Here is an 8,241-nt window from a genome sequence, read left to right as displayed (position 1 = left end):
TATTCTTGTTAAATGAAAAGGTCTTATTCAACCCAAAGTAAATGTTTGTTTTCATTCAAAATTCTGCTGAAACCTTTATCTCTTCCCCTAAATAGTTACAGTTTTTACACAAAAATGGAAGCACTGTGTATTGACCAGGAAGCCAATGGTTTCTGTATACACTGGGCTCTCAGTAAAACAAAGGGAAGGGATTAATCTGACTTGATTACAGAAATAATATGACTTGATTATGAAAATATTATCTATAAAAACACCGAGAATAACATGAATTTCAGAATTAAATCAGACTGCCTGTACCAGTATGTAAGATAAATATGCAAATTATGTTTTACTTGTCTCAACTACTAGAGTTGAAAGAGTAAGAAATGTTTCCATTTTCTTTATTAGATGTTTAAAAAACTTTACCACCTTCCATTTCCCCAACTTTCCATTATATTTCCACTTCCTTTAATTTTTCTCTTCATATCTAAAGTGCAGTTTAAATGTTATTTTGTTGATACATCATTTTGAAAATCCAAGGTTGTAAAGTATTCTCAACAAATAACTCCATTAAGGTAGATACTACTTTATATTATAGTTATCTATTTATGACTGTTTCTCTTCCATTGACTACATGTCTATGAAGATAGACATATCTTCATGTTTTTCCTATTCTCTAATCAAAAGTATCCGACAGAGTGTCTGACACATAATACATATTCATTAATTGCTTTAATTTGATTTTAATTTGCCAACAAAATTTCATTCAAGCTTATTTCATCAGAAAACTAATTTATAATGTATCCTTCACTATTTTAAATATTAGTGTGTTGTACTAAAATAAAACTAATTATTCCTCTTTTTAAATGTTTTTCTCTTTACCTTCTGCTTATCGCATATAATCCCCTTTTAACATTCCATAATTGCTTTCTACAAGGCTGGGCTAAAAAGCAAATGGACATGAAACCAGTATTATTATTTAGTTTTACATCTTTGTGCATCTTGGAAAAGACTAATAAGTAAGTTGCCATGCACATGAGGGTGCTAATAACACCTGCTTATTGAATAAAGGATTGCTCAGTGTTTGCTTATGGAGATTTACATTTAACAAGACATTTAAAGCAAAAAAATATATGAAATAAGAGCTGACATTTCAATTGAGTAGATTAATACTCTAAGGAAGAACCCATGATTTAATCATTTGGGGCCTCAAGGAAATTTGAGTGTATGTTAAATCAGGATAAAGGAGATTGAAATTGTATTTGGTTTTTACACACTCTCTCTCTCTCTCTCTCTCTCTCTCTATCTCTACACACACACACACACACACATGCTGATACATATATTTTTTTAACAATAGTAGTCTTACAATTACCAATGGTCATATGTGTTTTATTTTATGAGTTTATTTCAGCAAAATCTTTTTAAGTTTAGCCATTCTGATTGGTGTGAGGCGTTACCTCACTGTGGTTTTGATTTGCATTTCCCTGATAATGACTGATGTTGAACATGTTTTCATGTGTCTGTTGTTTATCTTACTTTCTCAGGTTGCCCTCATTTAAACTCTACTTCCGGGTAATCTTTTTAATAACCTTATCTTTAATCAACTGCAGTCAATATATAAAGGTGGGTTTTTTTTTGCAATTTTTTTTTTTTTTGAGTATGGTTAAGACTTTCAGGTTCCAGGAGATTTTATTCTTTTATTTTTTAATTTTTTAATGTTTATTTATTTTTGAGAGAGAGACAGAGAGACAGAGAGCAAGAAGGGGAGGGGCAGAGAGAGAGAGGGAGACACAGAATCCAAAGCAGGCTCCAGGCTCTGAGCTGTCAGCACAGAGCCCAACACGGGGCTCGATCCCACAAACATGACAGATCATAACCTGAGCTGAAGTCGGATGCCCAACTGACTGAGCCATCCAGGTGCCCCAGGAGATTTCATTCTAATGCTTAGTTCTCCTCAATTTTAAGCTAAGCCTCTTTTAGCTGAGAAAACATTAGGTTGAAAAATATAATAGAAATACAATCTGTCAACATTAATATAAATGTCTCAAAATACATGGTCTATTGAATAATGAATTAAATATATATATGTATACACACTCACATTTAAGCACTCCTTTAATACAGGATTATGTTGTGTGATTTATGTACCATAAATATAGAGCACAAAATGACTTCTGAATATCTGGATTCTTGCACTATATTTTAGTTTTATTGACACACTAATTTTCTTTAGAACACATTCTAGGCCATATACTGACATTAAAATCCTGATTAAGTGTAAGGATCAAGTGTAAAATCCTGATTAATTTTTAGAATTGTGTATCCCCTTTCTATAGAAAATTTTCTTTTGTTCCATTCTACTAATCCAATACTCACCTCTAGGTGATGAATTTTCAGTGTAGTTCAAGTCTGTTAACTTTAACAGGAGCTTATTGGAACAGTCATAGTGAACTATGTAAGAACTGTGCCACTGAGACTCAATTATAAGGTAGAATACTGCTCAATCTTGATGGTTACAGTGCAGCTGGGATTAGTTTTTTCATCTTTCTTATCTAGTTCTATGTCTCAAGTTGGTATTTTCATCTAGTCACATAGATAAATTCAGTTATCTTTAACACTTGTGATTTTAATCCATATTTCTATTTTATTTCATTCTTTCTTATTCCTAAAATATTACATGGAAGCTGACTAAAGTTTCTTTCTTTCTTTTTTTTTTTTCCTCTCACATTTCTAGCAACACTTTGGCCATTTAAAATATATTTTGTGGGGCGCCTGGGTGGTGCAGTCGGTTAAGTGTCCGACTTCAGCCAGGTCACGATCTCGCGGTCCGTGAGTTCGAGCCCCGCGTCGGGCTCTGGGCTGATGGCTCAGAGCCTGGAGCCTGTTTCGATTCTGTGTCTCCCTCTCTCTCTGCCCCTCCCCCGTTCATACTCTGTCTCTCTCTGTCCCAAAAATAAATAAACGTTGAAAAAAAAATTAAAAAAAAAAAAATAAAATATATTTTGTTACACTAATAGGACAATTTCAAATGTGAGTGTGAACATCTATTGACATTTTAGTTGCAATACTAAACAGTACCAAGATAAGTCTTTCAGACTATCGTTTTATTTAAAAAAAATTTTTTTTTCAATACATGAAGTTGTTTGTCAAATTGGTTTCCATACAATACCCAGTGCTCATCCCAAAAGGTGCCCTCCTCAATACCCATCACCCACCCTCCCCTCCCTCCCACCCCGCATCAACCCTCAGTTTGTTCTTAGTTTTTAAGAGTCTCTTATGCTTTGGCTCTCTTCCACTCTAACCTCTTTTTTTTCCTTCCCCTCCCCCATGGGTTTCTGTTAAGTTTCTCAGGATCCACATAAGAGTGAAACCATATGGTATGTGTCTTTCTCTATATGGCTTATTTCACTTCGCATAACACTCTCCAGTTCCATCCACGTTGCTACAAAGGGCCATATTTCATTCTTTCTCATTGCCACGTAGTACTCCATTGTGTATATCAGACTATCGTTTTAGAAACTCTTTTTTGTTTTTCTTATATTTCAGTCTGAGAGATACTGAATCTCTTGATATGCTACTATTTCAACAATTTAATGTAAAAACAGGTATAACCATAAGAACCTATTGGCAGTCAATGACTGCATAAGGGTGCATTTTTATCTATATTATGTTAAAACTAATCTTCATGAATAATGGATCATTATGAAATGAAATCCTGGATAAAAGAAAAATAAAATTGGTAATTCTTTATATTACTTTTATCATTATAAAATGTAATACTGGATAAAATAAAAATAAAATTGGTAATTCTTTATAGCAATTTTGTATTTTTCTGCATTAATATGGAAATAATAAAATAAATCTAGTTTATGTGACTATTCATCCACAAGAATGAACGGAAAGTTAAAGAGAAGATAGTGGAGTATACAGGAACTTTGACATCCCAAATCTAATTATCAAAGGAATTGTTGACAGATAATATAGTTAGAGGTTGTTATGTAATAATCCAGGACATTTTATTACTGCCTAAATATTAAGAGATTATTGTTAATTACTTTTCTGTTTTATAATACTATCATAGTTATGTCAAAACATTAGTTCTTTTAGGGATAACTAAAAAAGACACTAGGTAAAAATAATATGACATCTTTGATTTTCTTTAAAATCTAAATTAAAGGATTGAGGATTGAGTTAGATGGCAAATTAAACAAGACTGATAATATGTTCCTAATTTTAAAAGGTGATGATGGTTAAATGGCAGTTTATAAAACTAATCTTGATTTTTCATTTTAAACATACCCGGTCTAAAGTTTTCTAGTATGTAAGTATTGACATGCCTATTCCTGGGATTACTGATCAAAAGTTGGAGGGTGGAAAGTTCGTGACCTTTGGAACAAAAGAGACATATATTTAAGTCCAACCTTCTCCTGTTACCACTTGTGGATATTGAGGACACAAGTTAATATCTAGGAGACTTACATTTTTATCGGTATATATATGTATATGTAATATATATATTTATATGTATATAAATATATATTTTTCTCTATATATACATACATCTATCTATATACATTTATATATCTATAGATAAATATTCTATCTATCTATCTATAGAACACACACACATATATTGAATATATGTATTGAATATATATTGATTGATCGAACAATGTGCAGAGGAGATTAGGGGCACCAGCCCCACACAGTGTTTGCTTCTGGGAAGGAATTGAGGAAGACAGCCAAGGCAAAGAACATAAAAGTTGGCCATATGATGGACTCAGAAATACCGACTGATCAAGGTCCAGCAAGCAAACCACAGAACTTTGGGTTGAAAAAGCCTAAGATGCAAAAGTCAGTGGCACTGACCACAGCAAAGACAAATATTTTTAACAAGCACGGATTTTGAGCAGACATCTCTCAGGCTGCTGACCTTGAACTACATCAAAAAAATTGACTTAATATTGTAGACCAGGGTGAACCTGACTTAGATCATTTTACATATCAATTGGCACAACATAACTGTAGCCTTTAAACTTCAAAACAGCTGAACTTTCTATGCTAACGAACACTAGGGAAATTATTGAAAATTTTTATTGTGAGCCTAGGTAGGCATCTGTGGTTTTCAAATTCCATTGTGTTGGTCCACGAAGGGAAATTTGGATGAAGGAACTGAATTCACAGTCTCAACAGTAACATTCTATGTACTCTGTATTGCTTAGCATCTACAACATAAAGGTAATCTTACTGATAAACTAACTCATGGCCAGAGAGAAGAGTAAGCTATCATAGCACAGGAATAAACATGTATGTTCATAGCTAAGTGTGGAAGTGATGCCATTATCTAAAGCCCCCAATTTACATGGAAGTTGCAAAAATGTGGAGTGTAAAGAGGAAATAAAAATAAGATTTGAGTACACTGGATGGAAATAAAAAACACTCAGAGAAAATATATTAACTGGAACTACTATTCATTTCTAAAACTTAGAAGAAGATGGCAATATCTCTAGACTTTGAGGGAACAAAGAGCATGCATAGGGGAAACATCCTAATTCCACTATTTAGAAATCTGTAATATGAAAATTAAGCACTCGCTTGGAGATTCCTGCTAGTTGAGTTTGAGTTCACACAGTAAATCTGACTTTTTTTTCTTTTCCTGCTCTGCATTCTTTCAGATTCTGAGTCTCTGCTACGGTTATTGGAATCTATTGGATTAACACTAGGTTGGAATGTTTGATTAGCACTTTTTTTTTTTTTTTTTTTTTTTTTTTTTTTTACTTTGGATTACTGTGCTAGGGATTGGAAAATGATTTACTTTCTACATTTGGCAAGGAGTGGTACAGGAGCTGAAAAAATCAAGTGTGTCTTATTAACTCTCTGAGCTTTTTATTTGTTTTAGTTTATTTATTTATTGAAAGAAAGAGAGAGAGAGAGAGACAGAGCAAGAACAAGCAGAGGAAGGGCATAGAGAGAGGAAGAGAGAGTATCCCAAGCAGGTTCTGTGCTGTCAGCACAGAGCCTGATGCAGGGCTTGATCCCATGTACTGCATGATCATGACCTGAGCCGAGATCAAAGGTTGGACGCTCAACCGACTGAGCCACCCAGGCACCCCTTTCTGAACTCTTTAAAACATAATACTTATCAGAAACTTTTAACTAAAGTAAACCAACTGCAAAGATTTTGAGAAAACTATATCCATTCCCAGAGAAAACAGCCCCAGAAGCAACTTCTGAAAAGAGTTGATTCCTCCTAGCTAGCAAGAACTTTTTAGGATAAGGCTAAAGCAGAAGGTAAAATTATAATAGACTCAAATTTCTTTATTTTTTTACTCAAATATGGTTAAACATTGGTTTCATATTTTAATTCCTTCATGTTTGACATTATTATATTTTCATCTGCAAGATAATTGAGTTTTTAGATTCCTTTTCCCCAGGAATTTGATTAGGTTTTTAATAAGGTATTTTATGGTTGACATTTTATTACTAGAATATTTTAACATTATAATTTGATGTTTTGCAGAGCTTTTGCTAGACTATGCTGGACAATGGGGTTTGAAAAAAATTAGATGAGAAATTGAGAGATGTAAAATCTTGACTGCGGACATACAATGATGGAGAAAAATCCTAGTTAACACATTGTTCTGACATAATTTCAGAAACACTTGCACTAGTCACAGGTGGTCTTAGGAGGAGACTTAGAAGAGCAGTGGGTGATATTAACAGAGTCTCTTCTTGAACTCATGGAAAGGACTATCTAACAGACTGCTGGACTCCTCCAAGGAAGATGGCCACATTGCTGGTTGATCATGTCTAAATTGATTAAGTTCAATATGTTTCCATTAGCAAAAGTTGTGGAATGCTTGAAGAGAATATTATTTTCCATTCCTGAAATATCCTTCCATATGGAAAGAATTTAACTGGAATAAAATACCTACAGGAGAGTATTTTGTTGTGGGAAGCCAACTGCTATCACAATTGACAATACTCCCAAATTTCAGTGGCTTAACACAATAAAAATTTATTTCTTACTCAGAAGAAGTCAAGATGCCCTGGGGTCCTGCACCATGCAATCCTTTTGGGACCAGAATACTTCAGTCTGGGGCTGTGATCTCTTATAGATCTTTGGGATTATTTAACTCAGCATGTGTTCAAAGCAGGTGAGGGCAAAGTGGGAGGTATTTATGATTGGTCTGAAACTGGCACAACTACTTTCACTCACATTCCATTAGCCAGAACTCAATCACAATGACACAATCCATGCAAAAGAAGCTGAAAAGATGCATTCAAGCTGTGCACCCAGGAAGAAAGGGAGAACAAGAGTTTTGCTGAGGAGTAACATGCTCTCACACAAGAAGGCATTTGTTATGGTAATCACAGGAAAAAAAATACTCTGCAGAAGTAGCCTAACCTCTTACTATTCAGTTAAAAATAGTGGTTAAGAGTGAAGTCTTTGGAGTATAACTACTTAGGTTTGAGCTCTACATTTACCATTTGCAGACTGAGTGTACTTGGGTGGTTTAGTGACCCTCTCTCAGCTCTCTAATTTATGAGAAGGCATAATAGTACCTATCTCATAGAATTTTTGCAAGTATTAGCGTTTAATACGTTCAATGGCTAGAATAGTATCTGCTGTAGAGTAGTGTCATATACTTGGGTTGGATTAGTAGGTGCTGTAAAATGGGCTCCTTTTTACATGCATCATTTCCTTTATGTCAGTATAGGAGCTCAGTTTTTAAGTATTCTATGTACATGTGAAAAGTGCACACTGTTCGCAAAATAGTATATTCTCTGAATACTTCTAAATCTCCATAAGTCAAAGCATTAAATCTTTTACTTCATTTTTTTCAGTCTATCATATCTTTGTGATACTGAATTTGCTTAAATATCCTCTTATAATTTTGTAATTCTAAAAGTTGTTTCATTTCTAAGGAATTTTATTTTATTATTTTCCATGTGTGTTGATGCATATAGTTTTACATTTGTTATATTTTTTTCATATAATACACTTATCTTTATACAACATATCTTCATTATACTTATTTTTGTAAGCAAATTTTATCTTGAAAACATAAATTATTCACTTAATTGTTTTGTGTTTCCCTTTCTTTTTAATTATATTTTTTCTAATAACTATTTTTTTTACCTATTCATCTTTCTGAGGTTTTAAATAAAATTATGTAACCAAGTTTTGCATGTTAGTATAATCTGTCTTCATCTTTTAATGAGAAAACCTAATCCTCTGACATTTCTTCTAATTGT

Source organism: Leopardus geoffroyi, chromosome A1 (assembly GCF_018350155.1).
Source record: "Leopardus geoffroyi isolate Oge1 chromosome A1, O.geoffroyi_Oge1_pat1.0, whole genome shotgun sequence".
NCBI lineage: Eukaryota > Metazoa > Chordata > Mammalia > Carnivora > Felidae > Leopardus > Leopardus geoffroyi.
This window is presented reverse-complemented; position numbering follows the sequence as displayed.